This window comes from Balaenoptera borealis (assembly GCF_965194805.1).
Source record: "Balaenoptera borealis genome assembly, chromosome: 13".
NCBI classification, from domain to species: Eukaryota; Metazoa; Chordata; class Mammalia; order Artiodactyla; family Balaenopteridae; genus Balaenoptera; species Balaenoptera borealis.
The window spans coordinates 33945989-33971604 of record NC_138870.1 but is presented as its reverse complement, the minus strand read 5'-3'; the positions used below and the strand labels follow the sequence as shown (position 1 = coordinate 33971604).

Here is a 25616-nt window from a genome sequence, read left to right as displayed (position 1 = left end):
AGTTTATAGCAATACAATCCTACCTCAAGAAACAACAAACATCTCAAATAAACAATCTAACCTTACACCTAAAGAAAGTAGAGAAAGAAGAACAAACAAAACCCAAAGTTAATAGAAAGAAAGAAATCATAAAGATCAGAGCAGAAATAAATGAAATAGAAACAAAGAAAACAATAGCAAAGATCAATAAAACTAAAAGCTGGTTCTTTGAGAAGATAAACAAAATTGATAAGCCATTAGCCAGACTAATCAACAAAAAGAGGGAGAGGACTCAAATAAATAAACTTAGAAATGAAAAAGGAGAAGTTACAACAGACACCACAGAAATACAAAGCATCCTAAGAGACTACTACAAGCAACTCTATGCCAATAAAATGGACAACCTGGAAGAAATGGACAAATTCTTAGAAAAGTATAACCTGCCAAGACTGAGCCAGAAAGAAATAGAAAATATGAACAGACCAATCACAAGTAATGAAATTGAAGATGTGATTAAAACTCTTCCAACAAACAAAAGTCCAGGACCAGATGGCTTCACAGATGAATTCTATCAAACATTTAGAGAAGAGCTAACACCCATCCTTCTCAAACTCTTCCAAAAAATTGCAGAGGAAGGAACACTCCCAAACTCATTCTATGAGGCCACCATCACCCTGATACCAAAACCAGGCAAAGATACTACAAAAAAATAAAATTACAGACCAATATCACTGATGAATATAGATGCAAAAATCCTCAACAAAATACTAGCAAACAGAATCCAACAGCACATTACTTGATCATACACCATGATCAAGTGGGATTTATCCCAGTGATGCAAGGATTCTTCAATACACGCAAATCAATCAATGTGATACACCATATTAACAAATTGAAGAAGAAAAACCTATGATCATCTCAATAGATGCAGAAAAAGGTTTCGAAAAAATTCAACACTGATTTATGATAAAAACTCTCCAGAGAGTGAGCATAGAGGGAACCAACCTCAACATAATAAAGGCCATATATAACAAACACACAGCAAACATCACTCTCAATGGTGAAATATTGAAAGCATTTCCTTTAAGATCAGGAACAAGACCAGGATGTCCACTCTCACCACTAATATTCAACAGAGTTTAGGAAGTCTTAGCCACGGCAATCAGAGAAAAAAAGAAATAAAAGGAATACAAATTGGAAAAGAAGTAAAACTGTCACTCTTTGCAGATGACATGATAGTGTACATAGAGAATCCTAAAAATGCCACCAGAAAACTACGAGAGCTAATCAATGAATTTGGTAAAGTTGCAGGATACAAAAATAATGCACAGAAATCTCTTGTATTCCTTTACACTAATGATGAAGAATCTGAAAGAGAAATTAAGGAAAGAGTCCCACTTACCATTGCAACAAAAAGAATAAAATACCTAGCAATAAACCTACCTAGGGAGAAAAAAGACCTGTAAGCAGAAAACTATAAGACACTGATGAAAGAAACTAAAGATGACACAAACAGATGGAGAGATATACCATGTTCTTGGATTGGAAGAATCAATATTGTGAAAATGACTATACTACCCAAAGCAATCTACAGATTCAGTGCAATCCCTATCAAATTACCAATGGCGTTTTTTACAGGACTAAAACAAAAAATCTTAAAATTTGTGTGGAGACACAAAAGACCCTGAACAGCTAAAGCGGTCTTGAGGGAAAAAAACAGAGCTGGAGGAATCAGACTCCCTGACTTCAGACTATACTATAAAGCTACAGCAATCAAGGCAATATGGTATACTGGCACAAAAACAGAAATATAGATCAATGGGACAGGATAGAAAGCCCAGAGATAAACACACCCACCTATGGTCAACTAATCTATGACAAAGTAGGCAAGGATATACAATGGAGAAAAGACAGTCTCTTCAATAAGTGGTGCTGGAAAAACTGGACGGCTACATGTAAAAGAATGAAATTAGAACACTCCTTAACACCAGACACAAAAATAAACTCAAAATGGATTAGAGATGTAAATGTAAGACCGGACACTATAAAATTCTTAGAACAAAACATAGGAAGAACACCCTTGGACATGAATCACAGCAAGATCTTTTTTGATCCACCTCCTAGAGTAATGGAAATAAAAACAAAAATAAACAAATGGGACCTAATGAAACTTAAAAGCTTTTGCACAGCAAAGGAAACCATAAACAAGATGAAAAGACAACCCTCAGAATGGGAGAAAATATTTGCAAATGAATCATTGGACAAAGGATTAATCTCCAAAATATATAAACAGCTCATGCAGCTCAATATTAAAAGAGCAAACAACCCAATCCAAAAATGGGCAGAAGACCTAAATAGACATTTCTCCAAAGAAGACATCCAGATGGCCAAGAGGCACATGAAAAGCCTCTCAACATCACTAATTAATAGAGAAATACCAATCAAAACTACAATGAGGTATCACCTCACACCAGTTAGGATGGGCATCATCAGAAAATCTACAAACATTAAATGCTGGAGAGGGTGTGGAGAATAGGGAACCCTCTTGCCCTGTTAGTGGGAATGTAAATTGATAGAGCCACTATGGAGAACAGTATGGAGGTTCCTTAAAAAACTAAAAATAGAATTACCATATGACCCAGCAATCCCACTACTGGGCATATACCCTGAGAAAACCATAATTCAAAAAGACACATGCACCCCAATGTTCACTGCAGCACTTTTTACAATAACCAGGTCATGGAAGCAACCTAAATGCCCATCGACAGACAAATGGATAAAGAAGATGCAGTACACGTATACAATGGATTATTACTCAGCCATAAAAAGGAACAAAACTGGGTCATTTGTAGAGACATGGATGGATCTAGAGACTGTCATACAGAGTGAATTAAGTCAGAAAGAGAAAAACAAATATTGTATATTAACATATATATGTGGAACATGGAAAAATGGTACAGATGAACCGGATTTGCAGGGCAGAAATTGAGACACAGATGTAGAGAACAAATGTATGGACAGCAATGGGGGAAAGTGGGGAGGAGTGATGGTGTGATGAGTTGGGAGATTGGGATTGACATATATACACTAATATTTATAAAATGGATAACTAATAAGAACCTGTTGTATAAAAAAATAAATAAAATAAAATTCAAAACAAAACAAAATAACACAATGGAGAAAAGAGACTCTAATAAATCAAGCTGTTATTGAAAAACTTCAGTAACTATTCAGTGAAATCACTGAAAAACTGAGATATTAGATCAAATTCTCTCAGAAAAGAAAACTATACAATGAGAATTACCTTCTCAGGAGGAAATCAAGTAACTTAGAAAAACAAGTTTAGAAGATTATGAAAATTAATAAAGTAAGATTTGACAGTGGTTTGGGGGAATTATAAGAACAGAAATAATGAAATAGTATTTGAATCTTCATATAAAGATTTTATGCAAAAGCAGGGAGAGGAGAATCAAAGACATTTTATGTATGTTCCTAAGCACAGGGACACAAAAAACTGCCTTCTCAGATCTTTCACATCATTTGTTTTAGCAATTTAATTTCAGATTCTGTAAAAATGTCATTGTGACATTAATTTTTGTGACATCTTAATTTTAATAGCATTAAAATGGGGGAAACATGCCATTAAGAAATGAAGAAAACATCATGTTAAAAAAAACACATGTGCTTCATAAATATTAATAAACATTTTTGGATAAATAAAGTGAAATCTAATAAATCTGATAAAAAGCTTGGAAGCCAAGCCACAATCATACCATGTACAGAAAGAGCAGTGATCCCAGGCAGAACTGGTCTAGATTAAAAATAATTATTGCTTCTCGGTCTCATGACGTTTATGATGCCAACTTCTCTGAATCTGTTTCCTCATCTATGAAATGGTAATAAAAATATCTTTCACACCAATCTTAGGAATAGTTGAGGAATTATTATGAGAGGATAAGATATATATATAACAACTTTACAAACTAAAGCTTGATTTAACGAAAATGAGCATGTAGCTCTGTAGCAAGATTAAGCCCAGAGAGCCTAAGATGTGAAAGGTTAAAAGTCAGATGTCCCAGGGGGCTCCCAAAATGTTGATGGAACTTCCTTTTTGACTGGTTATTTCACATGAGTATCTACTCTTTTGTGAAATATGATTTAAAGCATACACACGTGCATGCAAATACACGCACACAGGCACTGCACGTGTGTGTGTGTGTGTGTGTGTGTGTGTGTATATATATATATATATATATATATAAAAGATGTTTTTTAGTTAGGGCTTTCATCCCTAATGCACTGGAAAAGCAAAGAGCATAAGAAGGAAAGAGAAAAGTGAAAAGAGTACATGCAAATTAAAGACCAAGTCATCTCTATTTCTAAGCCTTGTTTTTGCATAAGTATTCATTGATACTCCAGGTACATGGGAGCTCTGTCAAAACCTTTCGCTAAGAGCTTGATCTGAAGAGCTCCAGTTTCCACCAGTACTAGAAGTCTATTTTTTTATTGAAGTATAGTTGATTTGCAATATTATATTATTTCCAGGTGTTACAGCATAGTGATTCAGAATTTTTACAGATTACACTCCATTGAAAGTTATTACAAAATAATGGCTATGATTCCCTGTGCTTGTATACATACATCCTTCTTGCTTATCTATTTTATACATAATAGTTTGTATCTCTTAATCCCATACCCGTATCTTGCTCCTCCCGCCTTTGCTCTCCCCACTAGTAAAAACTACTTTGATTTTTATAGCTGTGAGTCTGTTTTGCTATATACATTCATTTGGTTTATTTTTTAGATTCCACATATGAGTGATATCATACAGTATTTGTCTTTCTCTGACTTATTTCACTAAGCATAATATTCTCTAGATTCATCCACATTGCTGCAAATGGCAGAATTTCACTCTTTTTTAAGGCTGAGTAATATTCCATTTTATGTATATATGTGTGTGTGTATGTATGTGTGTGTGTATGTATGTGTGTGTGTATGTATATATATATATATATATATATATATATATATATATATATATATATATATATATATATATATATACCACATCTTTATCCATCCATCTGTTGATGGACACTTGGGTTGCTTCCGTATCTTGGCTGTTGTAAATAGTGCTGCTATGAACATTGGGGTGCACTATCATTTCAAATTAGTGTTTTTTGTTTTTTCTAGATATATACACAGGAGTGGAATTGCCGGACAACATAGTAGTTCTGTTTTTAGTTTTTTGAGGAGCAGTCTATGCAAAGCCTTTGGAAATGACTTTGTAGAAAATCAAAATTTCACTGTATGATAAATACAATCCCAAACAGAATCCCAATTGGAATATTTCCCTTTTATGTCATACAGTCTGAAAGTGATCTAGATGAGTGATGTCTAGATGAATGGTCTAGATGTCCTTGTTGAAGGCAACTAAATGGACATAACCATTAACACTGAGTTCGATTTATCATCCTTATGCCAAAAAGGGGGGTATTTTAAAGCTAAAAATGAAAAATAATAAAATAGGAGACTGGATAATTTGTAATCGGTTTTAGTTTAGTGCAGTAATAATGCAAAGATGAATAAATAGCCTCATCCACAACTCCCATTAACAAATACTTTACTCCTATAAAAAAATACTTTCAAGTCAATTGGTGTATATCTGAACCAAGTATAATCTCATAGACAGCTGAAGAATACAAAAACTATCTATCTTATTTATCTAGACAAGCAACTTACTCCAGACAAGCTCATATTTTGATATCATCACTTTGGATAACTTTGATTATGTCAGCTGAAAAGGAACAATAATAGATTCAGACTGTGTGTCTGCATTTGTGAAAGCTTCTTCTAAAATACAATGCATAATCAAGGAATAGATTGGAGGCTTTAACAATTCCATTCTGTTTTATGACACATAAAAAAGCAGAGCTTTTAGTTACTATTCACTCCTTTTGCCACACTCCTTCTGGGGAGCCCTGCAGGACTTTGGATTGCAGCTAATGCAACATTTGAAAAGTATTGAATCAATTCAGACTCTTATCTGAAAAATCAAGAGAAAAAATAATTCTGGCCAAGTTCTCAAAAACTTTAAGCTGACAGTCTTTTAAAAATATGAAATGAACAATTAGATTTGTTGTGAGTTGATTTCATAATGAACAGTATAGTATCCATAGTAAGGAATATCCATAGTAAGAATGTTAAGAAAAAAATGTGCAAATTGTGAGGTGCCTTTGTATAAAACACAATTTAATTTAAATAGAAATCAACAAGCAGCACTTATAATGCTAAAGTTGTAAGCATCAACAAATAGACAACTTTAATATCCTCTAAAGAGTTGATTGGTTGATTGATTGATTCTTTACTAATTCATCTATACATTTCCCACTAGGATAGTACTCTATGTCTCACAGCAGAAAAAATAGAGAGAGTCTTCCTAATTTGAGTTTGTTTTGCTTTGGTTGTACCTGACATGGCTGAGAAATTGTTTGAAAATCTTTATTTTAATAATACAAATCACTATTAGGTATTAATAATTATTACAAAAATATTTACAAAGGTGTTATCTCTGTTTCCCCTTGTAAATTCCAACCAAGCGCTCTTATTAGTATTTGTGAGGATAAGGAGGACAAGAGGATAGATGGATAGACTGGATTGGAGCATAACTGTGAGTCAGTTTTGCCGGAAATGGTTCAAAAATTGACTATGATTTCCAACCTACAATACACTTGTTTTGGGGGTCAATTATTAATGTAAATTTTGCATTTGTTCATGTTTTACTTTCCCTGAATGAGACTATATATATATATATATATATATATACACATATATATATATGAACATATAAATATATGTAATGATGATATTAAATTATCCTTCTTTACCAAGAGTATAAGTTTTATTGCTGCTATTAATGTTAAGTTTACTTTTTTGGTTTTTATACCTTTTCTTTTAGAGGTGTACAAATTATTAACAATTCCATGAAATTTTTATGTGTACTTCACAAGCAGTCTGAGAATTGGTGAGGCCAATATTACTAATTCACATTTTAAGATTAGTAACCTGAAGCTTAGAGGGATTAAGTTATTTGTCTAAAATTTCAAAGGGAATACATTCAGGTTTTCTGGTTCTTAATCAGTCCAGTAGTTTGATGATACTACCACATTCGTATTTATTGATACTTTTAACCGCACAGAGATGTTTTCTTTTGATACTTCATTATCTATTGCTTAGTTATATGGATCTATCACAAATGTTATCATATTATAGTCTTATATTACATTTGATTATTTTGTCTGAGAGGTCAATTCATAGAGAAAGAAGTGATTTTTCTCCTTTATAACCAGTCCCTACTGCCTTTTTTTCTTTTCCAGATGCTCTAGATTCTGTCTGTACTACAAAGCCATGATATATAATTCAGTACTGTACAACTTAAGTAGGAGTTTCATCTTTGAGAAGCCCTAAAGACTATACTGGCTGCCAGACATATGAAACACATCCAGCAAAAGTCCTGAAAAAAAGTTATAATTAATCAGAAAAGCATCTTTGAAGTATTCTTTCTTCATTTTATTACATTTTATCTCTTTTAAAGAGAACTATATGTGGTCAGATTAGTGTTGTTCATAAATTCCAAAGTAACACTTTAATCTCTTGACTCAATCAAAACCAGTGAGGTCTAGATGCTAACTCTCATAAATTGTTCACATATTTATTTGTTCATTATATATTCACTAATGCTTCCAAAAGGAATCTGTTACAGCTTACATAGTAAATGAAGCTTTTAACACAGTGATAGAAGAATGAGATCCCAGTATGAAGGAAATCATGTAACCTAGCTTAGGGCACATTACGTATTAACTGAATGGAATATTTAGCTAAAATCTGCCTAGCTGACAATGCAAAAAAAAAAAAAAAAATTCCTAACATTGAACACTAAGAAAAATTTTGATGTTATAGAAATGTCATTGGGAAAAAAAATAATTTAAAAGAAAAAATCAGATGCATTCTTCATATACATATTCTTATCTTAATTCTGGTGTCAAATTGCAGCTGTGAGAGTTCATTCTATGCAGGCATAAAGCTTTCTTCTCCTATGACAATATATGTGTATAGTTTAGAAGTTTAGAAGCTCTGGAGGAACAACTCACTCCTTCAAGCTTTAACTCTACTGCTCCCTATTTAGGAATGTGTCTGTGGCATAAATAGTAAGATATAATTCTAGTTGTTAGTCACATTATTAACTCACTATTTTTCAAGCTTTTCTTAAGATCTTTGCAAACAATAAAATTCAAATAATTTTTAGTTCACATTTTTAGTTAGCATGAGTAGGATGCACAATGTTTGAAAGTGACACAGATTGAAAGAAGGAGCAACCACTAGTAAATTCAATTTTCATTCTGAAATATGCAAGTAGAAAACAAAAAAGAAAGCTTCGGCTGATTTGAATTACTTTGTTAGAAATATTGAAAATGAAAAACTGCTCTATGGGATGATGATCCATAGGAAGAAAGGAAGTGGATACTTAAGTCTTTAAGGAAACTTAATGGAAGCATTTGAGTTGTTAACACTCTCACCCCCAATCCTTTCCATCTTTTTTTTTTTTTTTTCCAACTACTGGTAGATTTGCTCTCTTCTTTTTATATCAATTATCAAATCTCAATATGTTTTTCTAACTTCAACTGCAGTGCATTGCTAAAGTAATCTCTTCTATCATCAATAAACTGGATCTTTTCCATTGATTTGTCTGCTGAATTCATTTTATTTAGACCAGGCTCTAAAATTAACACATGATTTAGGTTCCCCAATTAACTCAATCTGTGTATAATTATTTTTACTGCCTATGTGGAATATTTGATTTCCATTCTACTCAAATGCATTTTGATATGTTTCTTTAGAGCTCAAACTTAATTGCTCTATTCTTACCAAAATAATAAATAAATAGGAGGCTATATTTCTTTGTAATTTGTCTCATATGCAGTTATGTATTGCATAAATAAAGACTTAATACTAAATTATTTTTAAATAACTAATCACCTATATTTGACACATATATGACAAAAATATCATTTCTTATACAAAATTAAAATATTGGGTTTTTTTTAAAACATTTTAAATATTTATTGTTACTCCAGTGATAACATTTTAATAAATATGCAAAACACTTATCACAATGCCTAGCACAAAGTGAAAAATGAATAAATGTTGGTGTACCAATTTCCCTCTTTAAATTATGCTTTATTCTGTCAACAAAACACAATAAACAGTAATTTTGCTGTGAAACAGTAACATCTACAGGCAATTAACAAATGTGTGTTCTTCATTCTCCCTATTTTAGCAGTTGCTAGGCACTATGATCATCGTTTTTCTGCATTTAGTATCTATTGCATATCTACACTTTGCTGGGCCAGTTTAATCCTAATCAATCTTCCATATGAGCAATAGAAATTCATATGACCTCCATTTCAGCTTTAACACATTTACTCCTGTTTCTTCCTAAGTTATAAGCTACTGAAAATTCTGTCTTTAAGTCATATAACCAAAGCATTTATTTTCAGCACATCGATTGACACATGACCAGCTCTTTTAAAGAAGAATTAAGTTTATATTGATACTGAACATGTCTCAAGGGGTGCCCATTTCCTAATCAATGTTCATGAATGAGCATTATAGTTCTGTGGTTAAGATCTAAGAATTATACATGTTCTGAATCACAGAGAAATAATTTTCTTTCATTTAAAATTTCTTTTCTTAAGAATGATTCTTGAGATAGATAATTTAGAGAAGCAAAAGCAATTCATTAAAAATATTTTTCAGATGAACATGGAGACTGTCATACAGAATGAAGTGAGTCATAAAGAGAAAAACAAATATCGTATGTTAACACATATATGTGGAATCTAGAAAAATGGTACAGATGAACCAGTTTGCAAGGCAAAAATAGAGACACAGATGTAGAGAACAAACGTATGGACACCAAGGTGGGAAAGCAGTGGGGGGTGGGGGGGATGAATTGGGAGATTGGGATTGACATGTATACACAAATATGTATAAAAGAGATAACTAATAAGAACCTGCTGTATAAAAATAAATAAAATAAAATTCAAAAATTCAAAATAAATAAATTCAAAAAATAAAAAAACAAAAAAACATTTTTCATTAAGCTAAGAAATTAATTACATGAAGAACATTACATTTGAACAAGAATTCTACAGTTAAGGGAAAAAATTACTGCAATTTTTATGTTATTATTGACTTTTTAACCATGTATGCTTTGAAACTTGTTTTTCTATATGTAGGTATGTCTAAATAGAAGGTCTTAAATTGTAACTCTCAATCATTAGAAACTCAGTTTCCACATGTAAAAATTAAGGATTAGTCACAATTTCATTTGACACATTCTAACTCTAAAATTTCATTTTATCCTTGATGAGGGACTAGACAGACAAATTCTAAATAATCTTCATCTTGGATTACCAAAAATATTTTCTTCATTACTGCATGAAGCATCTATTTAAGTTCAATTTAAATAAAAGGAGGGCTTCACCTGAAAGCATTAACATTTGCATAGGTGAGGGCTATATCCTACTGCAATAAAAAAGAGACAGAAAATTATTAGATTAGATTTTTTTTTTTGCATTTAATAACTTCAAAATAACCACTGTGCCAAAGAATTTTCTTTTTTGCTACAAAAATGATTAAAGTATATCATTTATTAAAAAATCAACAGTATTTGGTATTCATCCTCTTCTGTAAAGGTCTTATCCAAATATATCTATGCAAACAATTGGCCATGTTTTCTCTCTTCTAGCTGAGTATTCTGGCACAAATAACCACTTCTCTCAGTATCTTTATTATTATTTCTGCTTAGTTCTACTCCCCTCAAGAATTTTCTATGTATTTAACATCTTGAGTAAGTTCCAAAGAACCAATGTACAATTTCAAGTCATCTTTAATACATGATACAAATCCAGACTCAACAAGACACATTCTTTTTGGCTTGGATCTCTACTTATCTTGCAGGTCACTTACATCTAAATATTTGTTTTATATAATTTGTCATTTAGCTGTGAATAGGTCACAACATGGAATACACACACTGATATTTTAAATACTTTCTTAACATTCTTACTGCCTCAGTGTAGTCCATTTCACTATTACTATTATGAATTAATTATGTGAATGAAGAAGACCTTATTATCAATATATTAGTGACAAATATTTACCAGCTGTTTACAATATATCAGACAATGTGCTAAATGCTGGAGATATGGACATAAACAGAACAATTGTTCCCATGGTGTCTGAAAATATGTTGAACATCATTAAAAATAATTTAAAACATTTTTTATTACTTTCATCTCTGCTATTGACATAACTTCTGCATAAGCCATAATTTATCTTTAATTAAAATAGCCACAGCACTTTTGATGGACAGAATATTTGTTCAAGTTTTAAAGCACCAAATATTTTTGCATTAATATTCTAATCAATAATGTAAAAAAAAAAAAAAAACACTTTGTTCATTCTAATCACCTGAACTTGCCAATTTCAACATAGTTTTGTAAAAACTATCACAAAATACACTCACCTATTGGTGAGTGTGGTGGTGGAGGTGGGAAAGAAGGGGCTACAAGATAGAGAGATATCTAAATCTTGGTAGCCAGGTATGTTTCCTAAGGCATATATCAAAGTTGATCTTCACTGAGATTGAAAACCACACTCATAGAGAAGTTGACACTTTTGACATGACAATCAGATATCCAGGTACAGGTATACTTTAGGTCCAGCTACATCACAACCCATCCTTCCCAACATTTGCTTGTACAGCCTTGAGTCACATGACACCATATCCTTCCAATAAATCTCCCTTTTTGCTTAAGCTAGTTCAAGATAGATTTTTGCCATTATTTTATAATAACTTTAAATGGAGTATAATCTATAAAAATATCACTATGTAGTACAACTGAAACTTGTGTAATATTGTAAATCAACTATACTTCAATAAAAAAAAAGAAAAAAGAGAAAAAAATCTTCTACTACAGGATTCATCTTGCATTTGATATGTATAATTAACATAAAGAATATTATCCCCAAAGTCTATTCATTTGATAGTGTGACTTAAACAGTAGTGTCTTATAATTAATAAAATGTGATAACATTAATTCATGTGAACATTCATTCAACACAGATTTATTGAACATCTACTATGTTCATGGCACTGTGCTAGACACTGGGAATGCAGGCACCCTTTCTATTCTTCAATCAAATACAGAAGACTCCCCTGGTTAATATCATTTTTTCTCCTGAAGGAGTTAAGAAGAAGAAAAGGGTTCTAAAGCATTTCCCCCAACAAAAGAATTTTAAAATTACTCATCATTAATTCATATTTTAGAGGAACTAATAATGAACTAATTAATATAAATTTATTAAAAACATTATTCATCAGACTACTCTGCAATAAGCTGGGTACATGTATTGGACATCTTGTAAAATTTATGTATTTCTTCAAGTGTCATTTTGTTCCTTATCCACTAGTCAGATTTTCCATACTTGAGCAAAGTGACCATTTTTGACCTTATATTATGCTTATGGATAGTTTCTTTTTCAAATTAAACTTGACTTTCTTCTAGTAAATCAAAATAAAAATTAATTTTCAATTTTTCACTGCCTCCATTATGCCCATTTTAGTTAAAATGAAAGGAAGATGAACAAACTTATGAACATAGGGGTTCAAAATGTCACTGATTATATACATGCATTGACATTTGAAGATTCCTGCAGAGTGCCAAGAAAATTTAGTAAAATTATGGGGATATAGAAAAGAAACTTTAATCTCCTAATCCTGAACCTAGAGTTTTAGTAACAGTATAACCTTTATCTCTCAGTTTTCCCATCTTTAAAGCGAGGATCTCATAGTCTCCTAGAGAGGATTAAATGAGATTATTCATTTAAGCATGATCTCAGCAAAACCTTTTTTCCTTTCAAGTTGTACTTTAACTACCTATCTCTTTTTAGTGTGAACCTCTGAAATTTACAGTCAACACCATTTATTTCATAATACACTGACTAAATCATTATACCAATATTTCTAAACTATTTTAAGTATCCTTTTACTACCTCATTCAGGAAGTTATTTTTGATACCCTCCCTTAATTTTAGCTAGAGCCCAATTTATATGCACTTACTGTACCTGCTTCTATCTTTACAAGTGTTAGCTTTGTCCAGTGAGCTTTCAGTTATTTTCTCTCCTTCTTTTAACAGACTATTCTGTCCGTGGAAACAGGTAATATAATTCCCTTTGCATAGCCAATGCACATAAAAGGAGCTTAATAAAAATTTGCTGAATTAATAAATTAGTGTGTTCCTTGACCTCAACAGATTCACAATCATGTAGGGTAATATACATATCTATTACATATGAATATAACAGCATTCCATCAATTAGATTGTACCGTAGTATCTGGTATATATAAATCTATTTATTCCATCTGAATATAAACTCTTTGATGGAAAGGTTCATGTTGTACTCATTTTTGTATCCCCAAAGTCTGGCATAGTAGCTAGCATATGTGCAAGATTTGCCAAATATGGTTCTTCAGTTCAGGAGAGTTGTGTGTGTGTACACACACACACACACACATACGTACACACACATATACACACACACATGAAGTGGGCACTTGGAACTTGGGAAGATACTGCTACTAGCTTTGTGCTCAAAAGTTTAATTCAAGGGATTGAAGTTGCAACTAAATGCATCACTCAAAAAGAACAGTCATACAGTCTAGACAACTGTTGATAAATGATCTTTGCTTCTGTGTGTGGGATTAATTGGAATGCAGATATTTTAGAAATAATTATGCTGGCAATAAACATAAGCATTTTGGGCACAGTGGTATAAGTGCTTTGGCTAGTAAAATAGATAGCAATAAATTGGCCTGAGAAATATAGTTAATGTATCAGAAAAATAAGTTTATAGGTTAGATTGGAGAAAAAAGGAAAGAGTGGAGTTAATTCTAAATTTATAAACGTGGCAAATGACAGTGTCTCTTGCACTTAGAACCCATGTATCTATCTGAAGATCAATCAAGATAGCCATAATGCCAAGATTCTCATACAAATGTTACTGTATACGGCACTTTTATGTTAGTCTATAATGACAAATAAAATTTTAAAGTACTTAACTATGTTATATAATTTTACCAAGTGTTTGTAAGCATGGATAATTGTCCATGAATATACTGATTTAAGGATAGATAAGTCCGAAGACAAAAATGAGGCAAAATGACTTGTAATCATCTTCTTAATGTTCACTGAGACAGAGCTACTATCACTTTTAACAGGCAAGGACAACATAAGAAATTTTTTCTAAGGATAATATTATGTTCAGATTTTCCACAGCCTGATAAATCCTCTTTTGGTAAGGATTAAACTTCTTATTCTCTACAGGTATAACCTCTCAGTATTATTTTCCAGCCAAATCCTCCAAGCCAGGGCCAGAACTCAAATTATAGGAAACACAAAACTAGTAAATAATAAATAAATTTTATGTTCATGATAATTTCACAGAATACATTTCCTCAGTAGTAAGCATCTCAGAATTTTCTACTAAAACTGTTCCTCTGTAGAAGACCAGTGTTCATCATGATTTCAAAGCACTTTAAAAATTATAATAAAAGTCATTTCCTAGGTTCAAGAAAAGGAAAAAATTGCAGTTTTCCATTATTCTTACCTATTTATTCTGGAACTTGGGTGCCCTCATGCTGACCTACTTAGTTTATCACTAGTCTGCCTAATTCACCTCTTGGTTTCCTGCTCACTCAGTTCTTCAACAGATTTCTTCTGTTTGTCACCCAGCTTCTCGTGTTGCCAACTTTATATCATCTTCCATCTGTTTAAATTCCTATGTTCTTTCTGGCACAGCTCCGCCTCCAGATTCTCTCCCAGCCACCTACCTTGCTGCCCTTCCATCTGCTAGCATGACTAGTGTCTTTTCTAACCTGTTCCCAATCTAAATTGTCTCCAATTATCTACTTGAATTTCTTTATCAAAAGTTTATCTCTTAAAGGACTATTGTGATTGCAATAGTTACTTATAATCACACAATCTTGGAGTAGATAGGGAAGTTAAACGCCAAAACCCTCAAACATGCATTTAATGTTTTAATTCTTCTACCCTTTAAAGTCATTTACTTTTCTCAGCTTCTTTTAATGATAATGTTTTGAAGGAATAGTGTGCACTACTGAAAGATACCACTAATGTCTTTTCATATACATTTCTTCTGCACACTACTTCTGTGTGGCTCAACTCTTCTTAGTCCTGTGGTTAAGTGCATTTGTCATTGTTCCAAAGTTCTGCATTCACTGATTACCAACAACCTTTTCTTGAACACCACATTCTCAAGACAGTTCAATTCAAATTTTTAGGCTTAATGTAGCAGAAATATTTTTTTATTTAGGATGTGTGTTATAGTTGCCTACTGGATGCCAAAGAGGTTATATAAACAACACTAGTATTCGATTATTAGAGTTTCAGAATTTGATATTTAAGGAGCATAAGGTGGCATTTTCCCTTGACATTGATTTAGTTGTTTGATGAGGTAGATGCTTATTTTCATGTAGCAGATGTAACATACTACAAGTTAAAGTGGACTCAGGAAAATATTTAAAACTTTAGACCTATGTACCTTGTCATGAGACTAAAAACTAATTGTCCACTCACATTTCTGGAGTAATACCCTTCCTCTATCAACCACAACTTAGAAAAGAATTAAGCTTGTGTTTACAGGAGGTTCACTTAGAAATTACCTTTATATTCAAAATAATATTGTAACGGAGCAGGACCCTTATGCGGTCTTTCAGGACAGGCCTTCCCCCCATATCCTCTGCTTTAGCTCCTCTCTGGAGTATGTAGATTACAGTATCTGATGCACATTTCCTGAGTTGTGTTACAGATGTGAAAAACCCTTACCAAATGGAAAATATTAACTGTTTGAAGACCACAAGCACATAGCCCCCAAGCCTACTGGAGCCTGAGGATTGATAATGTTAGCCCCTGTGATACGGCCGTTACCTCATTCATCAGCCAAACAAAAGAATTGTGCACTAGCTGATCACACACCCTGCAATCCCCTTCCCTCACCTGGCTTTTAAAAATGCTTTGCTAAAACCCTTTGGGGAGTTCGAGGTTTTGGGGACATGAGCCATCCATCTCCTGTCATGGCCCTGCAATTAACCTTTCTCTGCTCCAAATTCCGACGTTTCGGTTTGTTTGGCCTCACTGTGCTGCAGGCATATGAACTTGTGCTAACAATATAGCAGTTTAATAAAAAGGTAATGATTTCAGAAAGACTTGACTGATTTATTTTAAATACTAGGAATGTAATACTTCTATTGATGTTAATTAAGATTAAAGAAGATGTTGATAAGTTTTTCATGTTTATTTTAATATGTTTTATTGTTATCTAGGTATGGTAAAGCCAATAGATCTGGTGATGACTGTCATTGAAAAAAATAGCTTGTTATATTCACAGATCCCGAGAAGGCGGGACATGCCTGGGGACACACAAGGAAGCATGAGGGTGCAGGTTTTGTCAAGAGGCAGAGGGAAAAGGGCAACTGTGGGCAAGAGCCTTTATTATGGTTTTCTCGGGAAGAAGGCAAGATAAAAGTGGATTTAGGATTGGCCAGTTTGAATTATTTTAAGGAGCTCTGGGGCATTGGGGCTGTACCTAGTTGTCTTGATGTGAGAATTCTAATAAGAAGGTTAAAGGCAGGGCTTTGGATTGGTTGGTTTGCATTTGAAAAGGGAACTTGAGGGCCAGTGGTTTACTAACTCCCATGATTGGCTCACTCTGGGAGGTGCAGTCCCTCCAGGGTTAGCAAGGCAAAGCATTAGAATACAGGAAAAAGTATATAGTTAATACAATATTCAATTCAGGATTAACAATCATTAACAAGAAATGTTGAGAATTCATCTGATTCAGAGATTAGAAATATCTTTAGCATTAAATGCCTCCAGTGTGATTAAATAATGTCTGTGAGTACCCAATAACTATAAGACCCACGTCTAAACAAGTTATTCTGGTGGTTAAGTTCTTAACAACCTGCTCCCACCTTGTTTATTCTCGTCTACACCTATACAATTCCTCTATTCCAGTCCTGACGCCAGAATATATAATATTGATTTTTGTTTCCACCCCTTTATGCACATTCTTCTCCTGGACTCCATTTAACATTTCTGAGCTTGGTTCCTCCTTTCTCCTGTGACACTAAAACTTTTAACCAAGTATTTGACCTGATGCTATGCTCTAATTTTTTTCCCTGCATTTGAACTATTTGTTCTATTGAAAGCATAGCCCTTCATCTTTTTCTTGCATCTACAGTGAGTACCTAGAAAAAGCACACAAGAAGACCTTAATAAATGCTTCTTCATTGCACCGAGTTGTCTTAAAGTGATTAGGAAACAATAAATAATTGGGTAAAATGTATACTTATAATCAGAGGGAATAAATTGGTGAAACATGCATGAAGCTTTATTAAAATGACACACTCAACAGTGTCAACTCCTAAGAGCATATATAAAGGGAAAATGTTTCATAAACTGTAATTTCTTAGGGAAAATATTTTAAGGAGGAACTAATTTTATCATTTTCTCCAATGTAAGAGAAAAGAATACAAAATCTCTTGGTATCACTCTTTGTTATAAATTCATACTTGAAAAAGTTTTCTGTGTATTTTACAAAGCTTGTAGCACATCAGGACTATTTACTAAAGAACCCTATAGGGGATTACCTTGTCATATAAATGTAAATTCAGATTTAATCAATTCGTATGTGTGTTTTAGGTTTGGAAAATGGGCATATAATCTCTCATCTTTTACTCTTCCAATCTTCCATAAATGATTCATAACTTTTCTATAATCTTATTTAATGCTGAATATAGTATAGATAGAGATACAGTTTTCTTCTTAGATTTATTATAATGTAGGTGAAAACATCCCTTATTAATATACATATTTATTCTCTGTAAGAAAATTGCTTGTTTACCAGTTTAAAATATTCTTCTCAACTGATTTATCACTCTGTCACCTTTAAAATTCATTTTTAAGATAAATTACAAAACCATATATTAGTGAATCATAATATTTCAGAATTCTTATAAATTGATTTTAGAGGCATTAATAATATATATCAACTATGAATTAAATTCACTTTTCTTTCAAAAATTTTACATTTGATATTTCACTACTATATAGGTTTCTCATTCCATTTTCCTTCTTTCCATTATACCCTTTTTATATCTTCAGTTTCCTTTCCAACTGAATTTAATACTATTATACTTTGCCATAATAATCATTATCTAAACTCATTTTGGTGTTTCACCTCATATATTGTGGTTGATTTTCAAATATTCTCATTAATCTCTTGTTATTTTCTCCCAATTGATAACCTATAAAAAATTACTTGCAACTAATGGGGGAATTGGGAACTGAGCACATCTCATTCCAGATTCCCCTCACATGACCTGGGAAATATTCTTTATCAAAACCATTAGGTAATTTCAGTGAGATTGATTAATGGCCTGGGTTGAGACTAGAACAAAGACAAAGAGGCTTAGGTAAGTACAAGTGCAATGTTACATAGACCCCTTTGTCTATAAAATCTCCCCAAGTTGGTCCATTAATTTTACTGCTATGATCTTGTCACCCACCATGGGGGCTTTTCTTCTACTGTCACCTCAGCCAGCTCCAACAAGTAGCACGTCCATTATACTCATTATTCAGAATATAGTATGTCATTAGGTAGTAAATACCTTTAAGTTTCTGTTCCCTCCATTCTTTCTCATTTTCTTTTAGATTCCATTTTAGTAGCCGTTAAGGGGCCACCTCATCCAGGAGGCATTTAAGCAGAACTGAACACCATGACTCAGCAACGGGAGACCTCTAAGACGTATAGGCAGTTACCTACCCTCCCTTTCTTCCCCTTCCTAAGTAAAAACTCCACTCCACGTGTGAGTGTCCTCATAAAACACATTCTACAGTGCTGGGAGCGCAGTGCCACACCACCACCAGACAGTTGACAGGAAAGCCAAGTAACAGAGTAACACTGTAGCAGAACTGAAATGCACTGTGAAATGCTTGAAGGGTATTTTTCCTGTGGTCTTACTATCATTACCCTATTTCCTTTTTTAATTTTTATTTTTTAATAATAATCCTTATATATTATGTTTTATAAATTATATATTATAGTTTATATATGTATGTATGCATATGTGTACATATATGCATATGTGTATACATATATATACTAGTATACATATATATACTAATAGTATAAATGTACTGTTGAAAAGCATCCTTAAAAATTTTTACTATATCTAGAGTTTCTTGCTGAATGTTTATTAAATGCTATTTTTCCACCCTAAAGAAAGGTTTAGGAATTTATATCATACTGCACATTATTTGCATATTTATTAATTATTTGTCATGATATTTAAGCAAGCAGCTTTAATTCACAAAGACTGGCAAATATAGTAGTAGATAGAACTATATTTTTCAGTTTTGCAGAGTTTTTGTAAATTTTATTTGGCTTTTATACAGTGGGTTCTGCAATTGTATAAGCTTAATTTTTAAAAGACCAAGAAAGAAAGAAAACTTTTGGGGGGGGGCATAAATTTCAAAATATTACATCTATGCATTCTTTTTGGAGTAAGGCATTCTGGACAAGAGAGAAAAAAAACCAAAACACTACAGGTAGAAGTCAAACTGTTTTGTTTCTGACAACAAGGTCTTCCTTCAAGGACAAACTAGTCCAAATTATTTTAATTCCATCTGTTCCATTTGTATGCAACACAGTATTTGAGTTTGAGTACCTCAGTGCTTTCCTCTGCTTCTGGGGAAAGGATTGAGCATTTTTGGTGTTTACCAACATTTTTTTACCATAATTTGAAATTATTGACATTAAGGAAATAATACGAGCCAAAGGAATACCACAGCCCTGCTAAAACTTCTCCACGGGAGGTAATTTTTGATTCAGCTCATACTTTCAGTGCTGCCCCTCCCCAATCTGCAGGTTTCTGTCTATCAGATGCACACATCTGAGCTCTGGTACATTCTTGAAAAGCTTTTGCATGCAAAATAAAATACCTTACGGCAACTTGTCAAAAATATAAAATAAAATCAGCTTTCAATTAAGATAAAAATTGAGAACCCTGACACTGCATAGCAATACTGAGGTGTGAGTCAATCCTACTAATACTGCATCACCCTTATCCTAACTCAGCACATTCTCCCTTGGAATTTACTAACCTAGAGAAAAATCTCGGACTTACCTCATATGTTGAATTATCTGACGTTCTGGCTATAGTATTTATCGCAAACTGTCCATTTGAATGAATGCAGCGACAGTTACACCACAGTACGTCTCTCTCCTGCAGCAGAAAGCAAGTTAAAAGGACTTCAAGCTGTGACCTCAGAGGCAGGCACAGCCGCTCCCATCCTTCAGCCAACCTTCTGGGGAGAGCAGGTTAGATGACAGTAAAGCTGGCTCTCTACATAGCAATACTTTCAAATAAAGCATTCTGTGCTGGGAGCTGTGGGATTTACATCCAAATTCAGCTGGCTAGAGTCAATGCTGCTTCTATGCCTGAAAATATTAAGCATTTCACTGCAGTCACTTAATGCAAGAAACTATCTGAGGCGACTTCACAAACCCTGTCATTCTGTTCGGAGACTAAAGAATGAGCACCGCATGCATAATTCATGCATTAAAATCTTCAATGCACTTCCTGTAGCCTCTGTTCTATCCAGTAATGGGCTATTGATCACCTCATCGCTAAGACAATTGGAGGTACACGATTGGTTTATTTCCACAAATAAAATTACAACCTAAATCACAGGCAGAAGCCTCCAACCCTGCAGCATCCACTCGAGTAAAACATTCACATAAACGAGATGGCATTTGCATACTGCAGAATGTTTAAACTGGACTCTTCCGCAGAAATGCTATTGCATCTATTTTCTTTTATTCAAAATACATACTTTCTGTGGGTTTAGGCTGAATATTTTATATTAGAAGTGAAGTATACAGAGTTGATCTTTTCCTACCCTTTCGGGAAAATCAACAGGGCTAAACGGAAAATTAAGAAAAAAATAAAACACAAAGAATGGTGTATTGGTATAAATCATAGAAGTTTTTCTCTGGTTTCATTTGAATAACATTTCTTAGAAGACTTTAACTTAAAAACAATTAATTTTTATTTCAATAATGTGGAGGAGGATTTCTTTTTTTTTTAAATCATCATAGTGGGTACATCATTGTTCCTCACTGTTAACTATTTTGGATCATGAGCACCTGTGCTCTGGGTGTGTCAGTAGTTCTGAGAGCCCTTTCTCTCAGAATTTAAGCTCCTAAGAACACGCCATGATTTCTACTAGTCTTTTTTCACTGCCTCAAAAAAGTAAGCTTTAAAACAAATTGTGCTTTTTATTATGCTAATATTCATCAGGAGAAAACATAGGTAGCATTTTAAAATATCACAGTAGTATAATATTTTTTAAAATTACCATAATGGGAGATCCATGTAAAATAGCAAATGCATTTATGTACAAGAAATGTTTGTCTATTTCCCAAAGTATCTTAATTGTAAAAACGAATTAAGCTTTATACACCAAAGAGGACTGATGTTATTGAGATCATTTAGAAGCCTAATGCCATGTCTTTCCAAAGCCTCTTCAATGGTGATTTGCAGTCAATAAGCCAGTAACAACTGATACCAGCATGAGAGGGTAGTAGGAGCCCTGATGACAATAGCAATGGAGTTCAGGGATGTTCAGGGAGACGGCTCTTCCTTCCAAGTACAGTAAGAGCATAATCCCTGCTAGGCCATTGAGAAAATAGGTGCACCTAGCTGATAAAGATTATGCTAAAATATTCTAAAGGTGTCTGAGAAATTAACTATCCAATTACTAGGTACATTATATATTCCATATTCTGCAATGTTTTGTTTTGCCCAAGCCAGATTCTTTTTGTGTGTTTACATATATACATAATAAAATTTACATAATAAAATTCAAGTAAACTACAAGACCTTATTTTATAACATTTATCAGAGTAATATTCTTTATACGGAAGATCTCAAACACTTAAAAATTACAGAAGGTATAGTTAAGGATTAATTTCCTGCCAAGAGTTGTATCAATTTAATCATTTAGAGAAGCAATTTTATATGAAGATAACATCTCTTTTAAAAATAGTAGAAAATTGAAAACTTTGAAATTTAAGTTATCATGTGTAAGGATATAGAGTACATTCATTTAAGAGATATAGATTGCTGAAAAAACCAAAAATAATTACAAACGTAAGCATTGGAAATTTAAGTTCTCTGAAATGACATAATTCAATAGTGCATAACCAGGTGGATAGGAAAAGCATTAGCTTTGTCCTTCTCTTCTTCTGCAGTGAGTGAGAGGAAGGAAAATATCTTTTCTCACATACAAATATCCAAGACCCAAGTCTAAAATGGTGATGGCAACTTTTCATCTACTTCGTGAATTTTCAGATTCAATCGTTTTAAAGTTGAGGAGAGAGATGAAACACACACACACACACACACACACACGCGCACACACACACATCATCAACCGAGAAAAGACCAAGATTAGAGTCAGCAAAGAAGAGAAGAGTATGGCATAAGAAAGGCTATGGAGATAGTAAGTCCCTAAGAAATCAGAGTGGGGGCAGCAAGTAAACCTTGAAGGGAAACACCTGAGTAAAAATAATCAGTTGTACTCCCAGATAAGATGAAGCCTGAGAATGTAATAAGAACCAATTTCCACTTTCCAGAAGTCTGGCTATGCCTGAGAAACACACTTAACCAATCTTTTCAAATGGATGGAAAACAGAGATGGCTCTTTTAGATGAATTTGATCTCTTTGCAGATCTAGAGGATTTCCAATATTTTAAATTTATAATGCATGTAAAATATGGAGTCAACTCTGTAATGTACAATGGGTCAATAAAATGAATCAAAATTTGTGAATAAATCAAAACATATTTAGTTGCTAATTTTGCAATATCTCTATATAATAAGATATATACTTAGCCTGCCTGTCATTTGGAAAAAATGCATAATTTATATCCACTATAAGAATACATAATGCCATGTAGAAGTAGGAAAATAATTTAGCCTGCCAAAGTTTCTACATTTCTGAACTCAAGGGTTGTGGGAGCAGACTGCATTTATTCTCTGAGATTTAAGACATTCTTTCCTCTTTTCTCAAGCTGTCCTACCCATAACATAGTTGTCCCCTAATCATAACACATTCATTCAATCAAAAAATATTTATTATGTACTTTCTGTATGAAACAAATTGTACTATATGCTAGGAAGACAAATATATATAGTGGTTGCCCCCAAGGTATTCATTCTTTAGTGAGGAAAACAAGAAAAGACATAGATACAGAATGATGAATACAATTACCTCTGATACATGTTAAGGTATGCAAATGAGGTAATTACTAAAGTATGCTGTGCCTGTATGCTAAGTAATTGATAGATAAGTGTTATATACGAGGCATAGAAGCAGAAGAAATATTGGCATCACCAACTGCTCATAGGGCATTAGGAAATGATTCATGGAGGGGGTGCTATTTAAAGAAACTGTGTGGTAAATAGAACTAACATGGGCTTTAATGTTTGACAAATTTGAAATTAAGTTCAAGCTTCCTCAGTTTGCTACCCAACCAAACTTGGGTCCGTTTGCCCTGCACAGTAAAGCCAAGGTTGACACTGGGTTATAGTGAAGGAAAGTGTAGCATTTATTGTAAGGCACCAGACAAGGAGTCTGGGGCAGCAAATGCTCAAAAAACTCAAACTCCCAGATGAGTTTCAGGGAACATTTTTAAAGGCAAGGTGAGGGAGGGGAGTCCTGGTGTATGTGATCAGCTTGTGCACAATTCTCTGATTGGTTGATGGTGAGTTAAGAGGGCAGTGTCACAGGGGTTAACATTATCAATCCTCAGGCTCCAGTAGATCAAGGTCATCAAGTAGTTAACTTCTTCCATTTGGTGGGGGTGTTAGCATCTGTTAGAAAACTCACGAAATATGTTTCAGATACCGTTATCTAGGCATTTCAGGGAGGAACTAAAGAGTCTGTGAATGCCACATGGCTGATTTACTGTTAAAATTGTTACCAGTTCTCCTGGTTCAACTGCTACTTTTGTCACTACCTGTTCACATCTTTTTGATCATTAATTCTTTTTTTTTTATTGGAGTATAATTGCTTTACAATGTTGTGTTAGTTTCTGCTGTACAATGCAATGAATCAGCTATATGTATACATGTATCCCCTCCCTTTTGGACCTCCCTTCCACCCACCCCCCCCCCATCCCACCCATCTAGGTTATCACAGAGCACCAAGCTGAGCTCCCTGTGCTATACAGCAGGGTCCCACTGGCTATATCTTTCACACATGGTACTGTATATATGTCAATCCTAATCTCCCAATTCATCCCACCTTCCACTTCTCCCACTGTGTCCACCCTTCTGTTCTCTATGCCCGTGTCTCTATTCCTGCCCTGCAAATAGGTTCATCTGTACCATTTTTCTAGATTCCACATACATGCGTTAATATATTGTATTTGTTTTTTCTATTTCTGACTTACTTCACTCTGTATGACAGACTCTAGGTCCATCCACATCTCTAAAATGATTCAATTTCATTCCTTTTTATGGCTGAGTAATATTCCATTGTATATATGTACCATGTCTTCTTTATCCATTCATCTGTCAATGGACATTTAGGTTGCTTCCATGTCCTGGCTATTGTGAATAGTGCATAGACATTTCTCCAAAGAAGACAGACCAAGAAGCACATGAAAAGATGTCCAACATCACTAATTATTAGAGAAATGCAAATCAAAACTACAATGAGGTATCACCTCACACCGGTCAGAATGGCCATCATCAAAAAATCTACAAACAATAAATGATGGAGAGGGTGTGGACAAAAGGGAACACTCTTGCACTGTTGGTGGGAATGTAAATTGGTACAGCCACTATGGAGAACAGTATGGATGTTCATTGAAAAACTGAAAATAGAGCTACCATATGACCAAGCAATCTCACTACTGGGCATATACTCTGAGAAAACCATAATTCAAAAAGACACATGTACCCCAATGTTCATCAATCATTAATTCTTGAGCCAGGCCTTTGTGACTCAGGGGATGCCTGGAAGACTACAGCTTTTCAACAAACAAAAGGCAGGGAGAAAATATGGGCGGAGGGATCTGTTGCAGGAAAGCACAATAAGGTCTTGTTCATGTGACCTTCGACATGCTACCCATACTCCATGAGCATGAGTTTTATCATGTAGAAATCTAGTTAAATATCTATCTCTTTATCTTTTTATAAGAATTAAATAAATGGCTTACAGAACAATAATTAAAAATACAGTTTTTGTAGTCATCCAGATGAGAGTTTAAATCTTGCCTTAATTTCCTCATCTCTAAATGGAAATTTCATTGCCATCACAGAGTTATTAGAAAATTCAAATATTAAAATGTCTTTGTATCACTTAACACAGTTTCTGACACAGTGAGGACTTTAGAAACATTAATTTATTTTCTACAA

At 33.5% G+C, this 25616-nt stretch overlaps 1 protein-coding gene across 8 annotated transcripts in view; it reads right to left on the bottom strand.

The window, feature by feature from the left end:
• CNTN1 (contactin 1) overlaps positions 1–25616 on the bottom strand; it is a 363526-nt gene that overhangs the window by 199553 nt on the left and 138357 nt on the right. For 2 of the 8 annotated variants that reach the window (XM_082349362.1, XM_082349365.1), the window contains exon 3: positions 20313–20411. The exons of the other annotated variants lie outside the window; for them this stretch is intronic. The gene's annotated coding sequence lies outside the window, so the exon portion shown is untranslated. The remainder of the gene's footprint in view (positions 1–20312; positions 20412–25616) is intronic. 8 annotated transcript variants of the gene reach the window in all.